The sequence below is a fragment of the Haemaphysalis longicornis genome, unplaced genomic scaffold, assembly GCF_048455015.1.
Source record: "Haemaphysalis longicornis isolate Haplotype H1 unplaced genomic scaffold, Haemaphysalis longicornis Haplotype H1 scaffold_6, whole genome shotgun sequence".
Classification (NCBI taxonomy): Eukaryota; Metazoa; Arthropoda; class Arachnida; order Ixodida; family Ixodidae; genus Haemaphysalis; species Haemaphysalis longicornis.
This window is the reverse complement of record NW_027526407.1, coordinates 46,788,811-46,805,346: the sequence shown is the minus strand read 5'-3', so window position 1 is coordinate 46,805,346 and position 16,536 is coordinate 46,788,811. Positions and strand designations below refer to the sequence as shown.

The following is a 16,536-nucleotide window of genomic DNA, read 5'->3' as shown; positions in this document are numbered from 1 at the left end:
CCAAACTTCATAGCACACTGCAAAACGACGCTTGCACAGAGGCAATGAGGTGAACCACATAAATGCGAAAATCAATAATAAATAAAAACGCAACATTTTTCATTGATTATGTGAATTTAACAGACATGGGGATGTGTCGCGCAAAAATTGTTTTACGCAATTGGTACGTGAGTAGGGCCCAAACCATGCTTCTGGATGACGTGTGTTATAAATGTTATGATGTAGACTCGGGTTCTAAAGTTTTCTAATGAAATTACAATTTGTTTTTTTTTGTTTCACTGTCGTAGCTTTTAATACGTTTCTCCTGCCCATTATACGTCAGTGTAGCGTCAATTCTGAATGTCTGCCTATATTATGTTTTTGTTTTTTGGGTGAAAAAAATTACACCATCTTCTAGTGGGGAACCCTGATGAGGATGCGAAGCATCGTGGCGGTTCCGTGTGGTTCCATTGTGTTGCCGTTACGTTGAGTGATGTGGTTTTTACTAGCGCCAGAGGGAATTCCGCGTCCGGGTCCATACCGGTGGCAAAGGCACGCAAGTGCTGTTGTGTTACGGTGAGTAGGCGGTGGTTCTCCAGGCGCCGAAACTCGTCGATCATGTTCTTGTCTATGTTGTCTCTGTGGTAGAATCGGTAGTCTCCGTCAGCTTTGGTGAGGTAAAGGTTGTTGACATTGGTGCACCGGCTGAGAGCAATGTACACGCCCTCCTCTTCGCAGCTTTGTCTTCTCGTTCTTTTCCTTCTTCGGTGGAACCTATGTCGTGATGGATTCTTTGGTTGGCCAATCCCTAGGGGCATCCTGCCACAATCAGCATCAGAGGCGCTGCGGACGGGGCTGGTTGAGCTGCAAGGCGCGTGGCGCTTCCCGCCACAGCTTTTCCACTGGAAATTCAGCATCCCCCTCTTAAGTTTTCAGTTCGTCGTTTCCGTTGACGTTCAGCTTCGCGTGCCTTCGTTGTATCAGTAGCTTCTTGACGTAGTTTGAATGAGTCAAGGACATAAGGCGCGTTCGTAGCACTTGCTCCTGTCCCGGATTTGTACCGTAGTGGGAAGAGCACCGCGTACCTCCCGTTGCGGCCAGAGAGTCGTGGGATCGAAACCGGGCGCCGCTAACTATTTCTTTTTTGTAGTGTAGTATCGCGGAGCTGTGGGTGTAAGGAGGAGAGTTGCGCATGCGCACTGAGCGTGTGGACGGCGCCGCCATCAACGATGGAGGACCAGGGGAGCCTAAGAAATGCTCCCCATTTAAAATGTATTTAGCTGCTGGAAAATAGCTCAGTGAGTTACCAAGGCATGTTATTGCAAACTCAAGAAAGCAGTATTTTCTTCAAGGGACCTGTAAAGCCTGAGAAAGAAGCCCTTAGTGTATCAGTAATTTTACGACGTAGGAACTTTCCAAATACAATTTAAAGGAAGAGTTGGAGAAAGGCACAGCTTTGTAGCTTACGAAAAATGGGATAAAGGGAGTACAGCTGATATTCAGGAGGTAGTCAGAAGCTGAATCCCAAACTAGTTCAGACAAGAGATGGTGCATTCAACATGGTGTGCCTGGTGGCGTTAAATAATTTGAGTTATTTGTGTCACGCAGTATGGCGTGCACACGAGAGTCTATGAGTTATGTTTATATAAAAATACACTGACCTCAAGTGAATTTCCAAAGTGCATTTGTACAGTGACGCTATGTAGCAAGTGAATTATGAGATGTGCGTGTTTATTGTTATTTTGGTGTCGAGACGACTGTACACATCTCGAACTTCCCTCTCTGTGGAAATCTGTCAGAAACGTGGGAGCTTTAAGATATGCCTACAAGAATTTTAGCAAGCGTTTTCGCTCACTTCCAACTTTAAATGGGCGTTTTCAGCAACAGGTTTTGTGAACGTATAGGTTCAGTAGTTATTGGATATAGCAAAGTTTTAGTATGCAGGACATTGAGTCACTGTTTCCAACTCAATGTGAAATAGCCTACCAGCAAGTCGAAGGCTATTCAGAAATATTGCCAACAGGTCCTATTGAATACAACTTTCTGTGCCTCCTTTTTTGAAGCATCTGGGCTTTTCTGTTATTTTTTGTTTCTGTGGTATATCGACTTCGCGTGTTTTCTGACGGGAAGAACCCGCGAAAGCCTTTTTAAATTCAAATAGGCACGTAGTGTCGGCAGCTTCAAGAACGCCCAACACAAGCGCAAAAGAAATTTCCTGGCTGCGTCGGCTTTAGGGAGTTGTTTGGGAGCGAGCGAAAAGTAACAGAACCTTTGAATGGGTGTATAATTGTCTCGTTTTCTTAAAACTTCATTTACAACGCAAGCGAAACACCAGCAAAGTATGCTTTAAGAATGGCACACACACACAAAAATTAGAATGCCTAGCAAGACACGCAGATGCGCGCAATGCAAGAATGGGAACGGTAAGCGGACGGGTCAATTTCCGGACAATATGTCTTTCTGGGTGCCGTGACGCAGAGACAAAAAGGGGCTGTTTAAAATTCAAAGCTTCCCGTGGTTTGTGCAATAAAAATTCCAGCGGAATTATCGATTGCCAGTGAGTTACGGTACGTGAGCGTTAAAACGTTTTAGAATTTAACCCTTTGGAGCTAAAGCTTTGGAGTCCCGATTACTAGAAAATTTATCCTTGGCTAGTTTGGAAATGTTATTCCGAAGGACCGGTTTATTGCGGGGAATAGCACCACCAGTATCACAAGAGAGCTTAGATTTACTGTGGAAGGGGGTTTTAAGCCAGGAAGAAGGCGGGAAGAAAGTTTTTTTTTGAAATGCTAGTACTAAGGCTTCAAATATTTGGTTGCACAATAAAACCACGACAGGTTGAACGTCCTGCCTAGAAGTGCGAAATGTTGGTCACCCACCGTACTGTGTTCAAACATCGTTATCGTTGGGAAGTTCTTCTCAAAACGTTCATTTCCGCCGAGGGAAGACGAAAAGCACATATAATCGTAAAATATAACATGGCGTTTCCTCTTGATTTTGGTAGCATTCGGCACATGAGCGAATTCCCATGGGCCAATGCACACATTCTTCATGACCAACGGGATTAAAAACCATCATGCTCCACTACGATACGATTTAAAAAGTTCTGAATGGGTTAATAACGGCCAAGTTGGCAATTTTACAAATATATAACTTTTGCAGTGAAATAACACAGGAACACTCGGGTGCAAGACAGCTTGCCTTCCCCTACTCTAAACTAGCTAAACTAAAATGTTTTCTTGCTTGTTTTTATTACAGTGCAGGACTGATATTTTCGTAAATTGATTAGGCTAGGCCGTTATAAAAAAATATAATGGACGTGTAAAACTTTTTGTATCTGTGCCCGGTGGTTTTTCAGCCCGCGGGAACCAATTAGTACGTCCCATTGGAATGCGATCATGTGAATCTTCCAAGCTGAGTTCCCCAGAGTTTCCGAGGCCTCGCAGGCCTTGTTTGGTGTGATATTCAAGGAGCTACTTTGAATAGCTGCAAATAGACCGCCTGCGACGTCCTCTTTATTTTCTGCCCCACGTTGCGTTAACATGCAACACTGCAGAAAGTTGGGCAAGACCACATTCTTTCATGTGTGCCGCATTAAACTAATCAGCTCTGCGGAGGACGGTTGTGAGACGTTAGCGAATGGGCACATGGGGCCAAGCCAGACAGACACACCTACACAGATAGCCAGAAATACAGAGAGAGAGAGAGAGAGAGAGAGAGAGAGAGAGAGAGAGAGAGAGAGAGAGAGAGAGAGAGAGAGAGAGAGAGAGAGAGAGAGAGAGAGAGAGAGAGAGAGAGAGAGAGAGAGAGAGAGAGAGGCGCAAAGACAGATTTACGGACGGACGGGCGAACAGGTCAGACGGATAGACGGGCGTACGGACAGACAGAGAGACAGGCAGACGGATGGGTTGGATGGATGGACAGACAGACAGACAGACAGACAGACAGACAGACAGACAGACAGACAGACAGACAGATAGACAGATAGACAGATAGATAGATAGATAGATAGATAGATAGATAGATAGATAGATAGATAGATAGATATAGATAGAAAGATATAGATAGATAGATAGATAGATAGATAGATAGATAGATAGATAGATAGATAGATAGATAGATAGATAGATAGATAGATAGATAGATAGATAGATAGATAGATAGATAGATAGATAGATAGATAGATAGATAGATAGATAGATAGATAGATAGATAGATAGATAGATAGATAGATAGATAGATAGATAGATAGATAGATAGGATAGATAGATAGATAGATAGATAGATAGATAGATAGAGTGTCAATAAGCACAAGAATGGGCCAAGTCACGTTCAAGTTAGCGTGGTGTAAATAATTTGGACTTCGAAGCTTTTGTATACTGCAAACTGTTAATACCAAAGGCGAGTGCTTTTGTAGTAGCTTTCCGACCTTTGCGAGTTTTTAAGGGATGAAAACGGGCTCTGGAGGAAGAGGCACTATTGGTAGCAGCTGCTTGTAGACACAACTGCGCCTCGAAGAAAGATCTTAACGGTAGGTATTTTATTCGTTGACAGATTAGAACGACTTCCGCAGCTCTTGACAACACCGATGAATCCCATCGATAGTATAGGAGAGTGCATCTGAGGTGAGGCGCTCGTTGTGGCGACGACGACGACGACAGCCCGGCCGAAACATGTTCACAGAGTGCGAAAGGTGCTAATGCTGGCTGTGTGATTGCACTAAGTGTGGTTGCGCCAAGGTAAAAGAAGCAACAACCCCCACGAGGTGACGACGTGGGCCAATGAGAAGTGGCCACAAGCAAAGAGCTGAAGAGGCTTGGCTGGAACGGGAGAACGCTTGGAGGAGCGGACGGAGTACGGTCGAGGAGCGCGACGTCCAGGGGGGTAGACTCGAAGCTCGCGGGGTTTTCGGAACCCGTGCTCGAGAAGAGTCAACCGGGCGTCTTGGCATCCTGGGGCCGTGGCGCGGCTTCTCATCAGTGAAGGCGTGCAACTATGGCGTGTCGTGCCCTTGGATGCTAATCTGATCCTGCGTGTTGCTTGCTGTACCCTGGCACCCGGTCCTTAGCTGGTGTCGCGCAGACTGTTGTGTACGAGGACAATGAAGCATGTTTATCGCTGACGTCCTGGTACGCGAGACACCGTCACCGTCACTCCATCGTACCTCCCCACGCATTGTTACCGGAACTGACGAAGCCCTGAGCACACAGCGTCGTCATGGCTATCGTTTGGGGGTTATTTTCCTGGTGTGCTCTGTGGGTTCAGTATTTCTTTATTTATTTTTTTTTATTTTTTTACGTATCTCCTAATAATAATTAATAATGTTTAAATTAATTAATTAACATTTTAAATAATTCAGTCAAATATTATTTAATCAAACAATCAATTATTAATAATAATTACTTACTTAATTATTCAATTTTTGTAATACTGGTGACCTTTCAAACAAGGTCCCTGGCAGGAGTGAGCAATGCAATATACAAATAGCGTCGCACAGACGAACATGTAAATGTAAGCAGTTCACTGGAGTCATGGACAGTTAGGGTCACGCACAGTTGGCGTGAATTTGAGTTGTAATTGGCTGCGTGTGTGTTTGTTAGAGAATATGCATTTTGTTAGGTTCTTTGAAAACGCCCTCGTCTGGTTATTGGCACTGCGGCAAGTTGCAGTCGCCACTAAATAACAAAGCAACGGGGGTGTTTTCCCTCACAGTGCGGTAACTCAGTACAAATTACTGAGCTATTTTGTCCTACCAGAGCAGATGACTAGCATAGCTGTGGGAATATAGCACGATTTATTAAACATGCACTACATACCGATTATCAATATTTGTCAGAACGCAAGATCTTTTGCCAATAATTTCCTTTTTGTTAGGCTTGCAAATTCCCTGGAAGGTTACCTACCCTGCACGGCAAATGAAGGCTGTCACGACTAAAGTACTTGAAAGGTGCCGAGATAGTCAATCCTATAAGCTCGGTTTCTGGTTCCTTCTTCGTCCTACTTGCGCTGCACCTTTCCAGCCGGCGGAGTACGCGTGATCGGCGGATGACTGTGTACGTGTTCGTGGCGTTACCTTAAAACTTTGGTGTGCCATATTTCCCCGTGGTTTTCTTCTAGGAGGCGTCTTTGACCTTGAGTGGCATGTGCGTGACTGTGGCGGCTTGATTTTCTTCTTTGCTTGTTTTTTGCTGCGTTAGAAATTGATGAGACACTTTGGTGAAAGTTTTCCCCGTTGGTCCGCGGGCAAAGCGTGTCAGAAGGACATAGAACAAAACAGGTCATGTGGACACGGATGCCTTCGGTGAGGTTAGCGGTGGTGTCACTGCGTACAGGCCTCTCGTGGCTCGGTCGATGTGGCGAGGTCGAAGTGACGATGGGTCGAGCACTGTTTGCGTTTCTCGGAGTGTTTAGCACGGCTCGCGGTTCTTATCGCAAACAGCCTGCGACAAACACCCAGTTGCGGGCTTCCGAAGCGAGAACAGTCCTTGCAGAACATCGACTTGAAAAAAAAACAATTAAAGGCATACAGAGCACAAAGAAGGCATTTTCAGGCTATGAAAAGCGCACTTAGGCCCACATAGTCCAAATAGGCGCTAAAAAAACTCATATAGTCATCGTAGGCACTTACAGGCCCCACAGACTATTGCGTAGACTGCTCCCCTTCGTTTCTTTCATGGCTATGGGTTACATAGGATTGATACGGACTAAAAGAAAAAAATAGGCATTTTGCCTGAAGTTACGGTCTTTACTCATAACGTCGGCTGAAAAGCTTACATCGTTTCCCTCCAGCGTGGTAAACAAAACCGAAGAAAAACCTAAGTGCACAGCGTAAGAGTGAAGCGAAATAGTTAAAGGCCTAGCATGGCTTGGCAAGCACAGAGACATTATTCGTAATAATAAAAACGGCAGCCCTAAGAAGTGTCAGCCGGTATTTTTACTTTAGAGGGCGAAATATAATTTTCTCACGAGTGAGAGGAATTGGCCAACCAGGTGCTTAAGTCACGGTTTTTAATGTGTAAATGTGCGGTATTATTCGGGCCGTGCAATGTGCATGTGCCCCTCATTGTGGATGTAGTCGGCATTTAGAGCTCTAGTGGGTCGGGTGACCTAACTCCGAGATGCCTTCGAAATTATATTCGCTGTTCTATTATGTGCAATAAGCCAGTGCCGAAAGTTGAGCTGATAAGTTTACGTTTGAAGAAGAAGAAGAAGAAGAAGAAGAAGAAGAAGAAGAAGAAGAAGAAGAAGAAGACGACGAAGAAGAAGACGAAGAAGAGGAGGAGGAAGAGGAGGAGGAAGAGGAGGAAGAGGAGGAAGAGGAGGACGAGGAAGAGGAAGAGGAAGAAGAAGAGTTTAGAGTGTGTTTCCGCGAAAACACTGGTGAAGTATAAATTATTTATTGAAGCTAAGTTAGACGTGGTGTTTCAAGGAGTAGTGGCCATAGCCGTTTCTGGTCCTCCAAAGAAAGTGCGTACAATGAATTTAACAAAGACGGGCCACATCTGCGCAAGCCGAACATTTCATTAGTTCAGTGTTTCCTAAACTTACGCCACAACATAAAAATGAAGTCACCATGTCTTAACATGCACGATTAAACCCAGTGACATCGCGAATACACTGCAACAGCTGTAGTTTTGAAACTTCTTTACTCCACTGAGGTGACTAACAGGGGAGATTGTGATAGAGGAGCCCTAAATGTTTGTACACGTTTTAGCAACATCGGCGGCCATGAATGGCAGTTTCAAAGCATCACACGGCAAATAATAACCCGGGGTTCTTTATCCGAGAGTGAAATACTGTTTTCTCCCCGTTCTTTCTCCTGGTTATTTCACCTTGCTTGCTTAGGGAGGAAAGTGAAATAACCAGATGTCTCCTTACACCACCGATTGTATGAGAATACACAAAAACAAGTTTGGCTTTGAAGATGGCAGAGTGAAGCATTCAGCAAACCGATATGACGAATGGGACGAGCGTTTCACTCTTCGGCATGACATAGCTCGATGTTTACAGAGCCAATTAAAGGTTCCGCGCGGCACAAACGATAGGAAAGGAAATATGCTGGGCAAATATGCTCGCGTCGTTTCCCAAGACGACGCCACCGCGGCTCCTGCAGGTAATCAGATTTCTTATTAGGGAAGCGGATGAAAAAACACCGCGTAATAACTCTCTTTTCCACGAAGCGAGATTTTCTTGCCCCCATCTTGCAATCTAATTTAGTGTATAGTGGTATTGAAAAAATACTATGTACGAATGGCAGCACGGTTAACCTCGCTCGAAGGATGATTTTGACGGTCATTTCTCACCCGCAAGTTCATGCACTTCCAAACGAGCTCTTTGCAACGTAAACAAACTGTGTGGTTATAAACCTAAAAATATGCTTATGAAAACATGGGTAAGGCAGGAAACATAGTCAAACACAGGTTGCGGTGCTTTATAATTGTTGCCTTTTTTGCGGGCACGTCTGATGTCTTGTCCGCCTTCTAAAAGCATCATAATTAATTAACCTGGCTCTAAGGGTGATTTTGACTATCCTTTGTCGCCCGCAAGCTCATGCACTTCCAAACGAGCTGTTTGCAATGTAAACAGATTGGGCAGTTATAAACCTAAAACTAGGCTCATGCAAACATGGATGAGGCCGGTAACATACTTAAGCGAAGTTGCCGTGCTTTCAAATTGTTGCCTTTTTACGGGCATGTCTGATGTCTCGTCCGCCTTCTAAAAGCATCCTGCCTAATAACCTCGCTCCAAGAGTGGTTTTGACTACATTTGTCGCCCGCAAGCTCATGCACTTACAGACGATCTGTTTGCAATGTAAACAAATTGTGTAGTTATAAACCTAAAACTTGGCTCATGCAAACATGGATGAGACAGGGAACATACTTAAGCGAAGGTTGCCGTGCTTTTAAATTGTTGGTTTTTTTGTGGGCATGTCTGATGTCCACCTTCTAAAAGCATCATCAACCAAGTACACTAGCCAAACATTTCATTGGTTTACCTTCACACACTTACGTCGAGTACATCCTCATGTCTACAGCAAAATCTTGGCAGACATAAAAAGTGAACGTTCCAATATGCTCAAATTCAACCAATTTATTAATGCAAAGTACGCAAGGTGCGCGCTTCACTCTGCTTGATCTGTCGTCGTTTTTGTGAGGAACTGAAGCCTTCATTGGGGAACTTACTTCAATGTTGCACTGAGCCCTAGCAGTGGAATCAGCGGTTAAAGTGGTGATTGTCATTGCAGTGGCCGACTGTGACTTTATTTTGGGCTGCTGTTCACACGGCTAGGCAGTCTATGCCACGATGGTACAGTGACGCTGTTGACATTTGTTACTCCCATCCTCTCTCCCTGTGGCCTCTGGACGTACTTGATGTCATCGTTACCTAAGAAATTGTTCTAGTTTACAAAAAGTCACCTCATCCAAGCTTTGCTCAAGTGAATAAGCATGTAAAATATCAAAAGACACCAGTAAATTCTTCACAGACATACCCATGAAAAACCCCGACACCCTCCAGGCTAACATCTTGGCTGTGAAATTGTTATACCAAATCAAAGTACTCCTTAGTGCGCGCGTGTGCATTCATGATGATGTAATAATGTTTTTTGGAAGGTTTAATCAGAAAAAAAATTATCCTTGTCGTCACCTGCTGCTCAACACTTAAAAAAGTTACATGCATTATTAAACCACGTCATTGATATATGGTGATTCAAATGCGAGAGATCGCATTTTGTCAATAATAGTTGTGCAATAAGCTCATTTCTATCAGCACCCCAGCAACCACCTTGTGTTGTACTAGAAGTGGTAGACCTGAATACATGAGAGCTTGGACCCTGGTCACTAAAGAATTGGGACACGGGTATAGCCCAAGCCCAGTGTAGGGCCGACGTTTCTACAACGAATATTTGTCGACGGATGCGACTTGCTAAGCATTATTCCTTGTGCATACATCATAACTGCCATCAAGACTGAGTCATGTCCTCTGGTGTACTAGGATATATACGGTGCCCTTGTTATACATCAAAAGAGTGCATATCCTACACTGTTGCACCATGCTGTGGAAGCTGCAATCTTCCAGTTACAACTGCAGACATCTTAGTTGTAAAGACGTACTTTAGATGTAATTCAAGTGTTCTTGTTATTCTGGTTGTCCATGCCTTTAGCGCCTGTCGACATATGCGATCACTTGTATTCACAAATTAAGAAGTGGTAACGATTTCAAGACAAAACATTACACTTGAAACTTCCTCTTTATATGCACACCTACCTGCGTTTTGTACATGCGTTTCGAAAGAGGCGTTTATCGGTAGTTTTCCCGCGTGGAATAAGAGCATAGCGTGGCTTTGGCTTCGTACATATCCTCTGGTTTCGCGGAGTGATTGCGTGAATTGTTATCTGCGAAACCCCTGTCCGTTCGCGGAGTTGTGGACGTTGTGAATGGAACAATCACACTGACGCGAGCCAGTAGCACAATTCAGTTGTCGAGGGACTGTTCGTGAGGCTTAAGACTTTATGGGCTAAAATAATTATTGTATTTGTTTAAGGGTGTGAGCGACTGGCAAACTAAATAAGACCGAGAAATAGTATTTTGCCGGAAGCAACCAGTCGTGAAGGCACGCGCCATCGCAACGTCTGCTGTTTCAAAAGAGAAAGAACTACTCAGGGTGTGCTTTTCACACCCCTGTTCAACTGAAACAGGAATCATGACAGGCTCTGGCGTTTCGGGTCATTCGCACATTTATCTTTATTCCGTGATTGTTTACGTTTTGGGCGCATTGCGGGCGTGCACTGGTACGAAGAGATTGCACCGACAGCCGTTACACCGAGCGCTATACGTATTCCCCCCAATGATTTCCGCGGAGAGTGCGCAAAGCAGCACTGGATAATTGTGAGAGGGGAAAAGTAGCGGCGCAAGTTTCGGGCTACTTCATTAGTGGTTTCTTTTCAATTAGTCCGGGTCTTCTTTCCCTCCTCTGAAGGCGGACTGCTCTGTACGTGGGATGCGGACGGAGGAGTATAAATCTCACGCGCAGCCTCTGTTGGAAATAAAGCAGAAAAAGACCTGCTCGCTCCCGCCAAGCTGTTGCCGACTTGCACGGACGCCGAGGAAACGCGTGATTATGAGAATTTCTTGCTGCCCGTCCTTTCCATTTCGTCTCTTCTCGTAAGTACTACACCAAAGTCTCTCGAATTATTTCTTCCTTTCTTGCTGTCACGAAGGGCACAATTTGTACGATGGCTGAGTACATATGAAGCTGAAAGTTTTGTTTTTATTTAATACACGACACGTTTCTGCCCCTTACAAATGCTTGGTTTGTTTATACCCGAAGAGATATCCTTCACCAAGGACACTGAGTGTTCCTTCTGGACGAGAAATATGTCTAGCCCGTATGCGTTGTACTGGAGGGAATATGTTTTATATCATGTCTTGAAATGGAGATTTTTTCGCGCTAGAATGTTTTTTGGGGAAACCAAGAAATGAGGTACTCGAGTTTGAGCATTACACGCTTAGAGGGGACACATAAACTGAACCCACACGGGAGAAAGGGAAGTAAATTCAGCCTCGGGTTTACGCTGCATGGCACCCGTGTATCAGAATGCTAAGTGTTAGTTTGTTTCTGCGTTAATGTTTCCTTTTACAATCTGATGCACTTAGTGGAGCGCTGCCTGTAGGGGCGCCACTGAAATCCTCCTATAGCGGCCCGTTTCGAAAGCAGCTGCAGGAGATCCACCCAGTTCCCCGCTGTCGCCGCTGCTTTTGCGGCACGTTCACGATTGAGATTTGCCGTTTGTATGCGTTGGAAATGCATATTTATGTGGAGGAGTTGCTCTATTAAAAAATATGGAGCATTTGCGAGAGTGTAAATATTTCTCACGTGATCTTAGTGGGGTTAATTCGGTCTGTACAAGCACCAGCTGTGTCACAAGGCCGGTGTCGCGAAACCTGCATATGCATAGAGCTGATTGTATTTCCACTGTCCTAAAATTTATTAACAGTGTCTCCGCCAGCAGCGTTTTCTCAGATGGTCATGCTACGGCTATATACAGCTATGGTACTGTTTTGGAACCATTGCTTTTTCTGTAGTATATTACCGATTTAATGACTGTTGTGGACCCTACTGTTCAAATTCGATTGTTCGCTACGACTGCGTATTGTTTCGAGAAGTCGCAAGTACTAATGATCAGAACGAACTCGACAAAAACATTGAAAACGTGCGTAAGTGGTGTGTAGAATGGGGAATAGAATTAAATGTGGAAAAAAGTGTACATCTGTGCGACAATAAAGAAAATCCCCATTGTACACGTGTATAAATTAGAATCGTCTTCACTCACACAGGCTCACAGCGATGAGTACCTCAGCGTTACACTAACAAACAACTTATCATACAACTTGCACATAGATAATATTCGCTCGTCTGCCTTCCGGAAATTATACTTCTTAAGGGGTTGTGCCACCAAATTTTAAGTCTGTAAAAAGCCTGCTGTAGGCTTTCTCTGTATGCCAGGACCCTCAACAGGAAGTGCTGGGTACAGCAAGCGCCTTATATATATTTTAATTCTCTTCCAAAAAGTACCTAAATGCTCTTCTGGAGATCAGGACCCATCGCTAGCGCCACTAACCATGACGTCAGTGAATTGCCAGCATAACAAAGTTTGTGAAGTCATACCACGTTAGCGACTCGAGCGACGTCAACGTGAACTCCAGTTACCACAGTTTGTTTGGTCGCTTGGTCATATCAGACACACTAGGCCGACACGACAGCGACGCCAACGAGTCGCCAAACCATCGGCCAACTGCCGAATTGCCAGACGACGTTGTCACACTACGCCGACGGCGACACAAACACGTCGGCCGATGGAAAGTCGCCGTAGTGTGACTGACTCGCCGGCGCAAACAAAACCGGTCGCCCGAATGGCCGTTCGACGCGTCGTCGGGAATCCACCGAAAAGCGAAAACTGCGCCCAGACAACATTCTTGCCGATATGAATGCGGCTCTATTTTGTTTGTTTCTGGCGTGTAATACACTCAGTAAGGTCCATAAAGCCCATTCAACTTAACTCTAGCGCTAATGCGATCTGTATTTTGCCGTTCGACGCTTCGGCCGTGCTCTTCGGCGACGCCGCTACCCCGGAGCTCCAAACTGCATATGCTTGCGCGATCGGCTCGCCTGTAGAAAATATAAGGTCAGTTTTGTGCAGAAGAAGAGTTACGTAAGGTAATTTTGGTAATAATAGATCAATATCGGCCAAGGTATTTAACGTAAAACGTAAAACCAAAGCACGGCAAGCACAATCCCTACAGTGCAAAATCGCAATCGCAGCCGGGTACACTTAATTTTGCGAGCGCTTTCGCGAAGGAGCAGAGTTGATGGCGATAAGCTATTGCGGGGGCTTCGCGGAACCTTGCTGCGCAAGCACTATTTCAGAAATTTCAGTTTACCAGCCAGGAATACTGTAAACTAGCTATTAAACACCGACGTACGACTCGAAGGATGGGCCTTCATCTAGTACACCGGCTATTAAAGACGATAGTCTTTCTTGGGCTACTTAAACCCAGAAATTTGGTGTGTCTGTATGTCTGCTTTGCTGTCCGTCTGTCTGTGACTCGATTCAGCCACCCGGCCAAAGTAAAACAAGGCCTGCGGAATAGTCTTAAATAGTCACACCTAAATCTACCCGTCTAAGTCCGGTGTAATGTTCAGACTTGTCAACATTATTGAAGAAGAACAAGACATTACGCAAATATGAGACAACAAATTAATACAGAAGTGATATTTGCAGTGTTCCTTTATAAAAATTCATACATGCTTGACTTTTGCGAAATTAAATACTTCATCAACTGCAGAAAAAAATTCACTCCGCCGTCGCCGGCTGTCGCCCGCGCCAATATAGCTTCTGTCGCCATTTTAAGAAATCAACCGGCAACAGTTACGAAAAGTTCCACTAGATAGGTTCCACGTTCTGCTTGCAACGCACGTGGATTAGGGCAACGCGGTTCTATAAACGCTGAAGTAGGGCGTCTCGATTCACGCGCGTCTCCGCCATACGGCAGCGTTGGCATCGAGACACCCAGCCTGGAGCAGCGGAACGCGGGAAATTTAAAATGATTTAAGCAAACCTTTGGCGTCTTTACCTTGGGATGAACGCGACGCAAGGGGAACAACATGAGAAGTGAATGGGAAAGCGAAGGGAGGCATTTACTGGGCAAAAGTCGATAAAGGCTATCGTATTTTGTCGAAATTTGCAACGAAAGGAGCAGATACGCGGCCAATTTTTTATTTCGCGGCGAGACACCATTTGCGCGGGGGCGCAGTGGTCTCGCGCGTCGCGCCCGCTTGGTCAACGTTGCGGGTTCAATTCGCGGCAAGGACAGCTTTATTTTTGAGCGGCTTTTTAAGTGGCATGGTTTGCATATCCAATTGCATTTCTATGGTTTGCATGTCCATGTTTTTCATTTGTCTGCATCCGAGGATGCAGACAAAGAGTCCGTGTCGGAGCTGTCGTGGCTTGACATGACGAGTCGGCGTGTGTACTACCGTGGTGAAGCACGTGTGTGCGGGAGCAGACGGCGCAGTAAAGTCGCAGTGTACCGCAGAACCGCATGGTAGACACACGTGGCAGAGCGTCCTGAAAACACTGTGACGTCACGGCTTGAATCGGCGTCCAGAAACGGAAACCTTATCCTGTTCCCGTGAATCGTGCGATAATAAATTTTTTACTCAGAATATGTGCGTGTGAGAGCATGTCTCATGCTTTCTAAAGAAATATAAAACGTTTGCAACAAAGAATGCACAAGCAACAAATTTGGTGGCACAACACCTTTAAGGTATAAGCTCAGAAATTCTCCTCCAAACGTTAAAGGAGCCATAAAGAGAAAACAAAAGTGTGTTTTATTCGAAAGATTAAGTGTTTCATTTATAGTACCCCAAGCGCTTTTCCGAAATCAAATGATGCTTTATTCACTGAGAAATAAGGCAATTTAAGCCAAAGTTTTAAGTCTTCCGCTAAATTGCACATTTCGTGTCGTGAACAATTGCGTCATACGAGCCGGTCCATGAAACAGATACTTAGTATGTCGACTCCATATAGCACCCACACGCGAGAGTCAGACAGGAACCGGAACTCGTGCCGAAACCGAGATGGCGGCCATTTTAAAAATATTAGTAAAACCTAGTGCACCCGCAGCCCTAGTCAATGGAACCGCCTGATCCGGACACAAAACTCTCTCCGAGGAGCTCGGGTTTGCATTTAACAACCTCACACCACTTCAACGGTCAATGCTTCTAAGTGCACGAGCGGCAGAAGTTGTGGGATACACGGATGGACCGGAAAGCGATAATACCGCGATACCCACAACAGACGAACGCCCAGCCGTCGGCACCGCTGCCTCGTCAGCCCCGTCGCGACAGACGAATACAAACTGGTACGTATGTGCCGTATTTTTATTACGGTTAATAATAGTTCAATTTCAGTAGCAGTATCGCTTATGCCAGTTGGCCGGTGTCGTGTACGGAAAGCCGTTCGCGCGAGCTCTCTGCTTCGACCAGAAAGATACGAGAGTCAATGCGCGGTGTTTACGGTATTTTTTTTTCCAAGCTCAGAGCGCTTTGACGGTGATTTGACGAAGTCGGCGACGAGCGGCGGCATGTCCCAGGAGTGAGCTAACGTAAGGGTCCCTGCCGTAATAACTTCGTCGCAAATGAAGCGAGCACACGTACTTCCCTTAGCCCCCTTTCTCGTCCGTTTGCAAAGTTCACAAAACGTAGCCACTTGCTTCACCGGGGTTCGTCGTTGGGCAGCACATGAAAGGAGATCTCTTCACCGGCGGGGATGTCGCACTCCCTCGACGATTTGCCCGTACTACATGGGTATTTCAGGACGCAGCAACGAAATTTCCTTGTAAAGTACTCGAACAAACTGAAGTTTTCAGTGGTTGTAAACTGGAAACGAGCTCGTAACGACAGCAGCAAGCCAACACCATTCCGAAAATTCTGCGATGACTGGCACTACCTCGTCGCTGCTTGCTGTTCCTTACTCCCCTCGTTTCTATTTTTACCTTTGCTGGTTGGCGATATGACGGTAAACCTCCTGTCAATGGATTAAGATACCAAGCAACGTCGCGGCTACGCGCGGTGCGTGACGGCGAGATGTCAAGCTCGGACGGCGGTAGTTTCGTACGCATTGGCGTACACGTTTCCGTGGTTTTTCGGGACTTCAACCGTTTACTCCACCGTTCTTAGTGTCATAAAAGGAATGTGCAGTATGTTTAACGGGCATATAGCTCACTATGCAAACTGCTCAGCCCTGCCTAAATAGCGTTTGATTTTGCTGGCCTCCGGCAATCGCAGAGCATTCTAGTGTGACATCATAGGTTCTGTTGCGGGAAATGAGCTGGTGGGTCGCAATGACATTTGCGTTTTTTCTAATTATGTAGCCTATTCGAGCGAAGTTTGCGTTAAAAGTGGTGTCATTATGTTTCTAACGAGGCAATCTTTCGAATGAACCAAACTTGTGTTTTCTCTTCATGGCTCTTTTAAGCTAGTTATTTTTATTTCAT

General features: G+C 45.3%; 1 protein-coding gene across 1 annotated transcript in view; it reads right to left on the bottom strand.

Annotated features, from left to right (window-relative positions):
* LOC144142569 (potassium voltage-gated channel subfamily KQT member 1-like) overlaps nucleotides 1-16,536 on the bottom strand; it is a 146,027-nt gene that overhangs the window by 31,417 nt on the left and 98,074 nt on the right. The window lies entirely within an intron of this gene.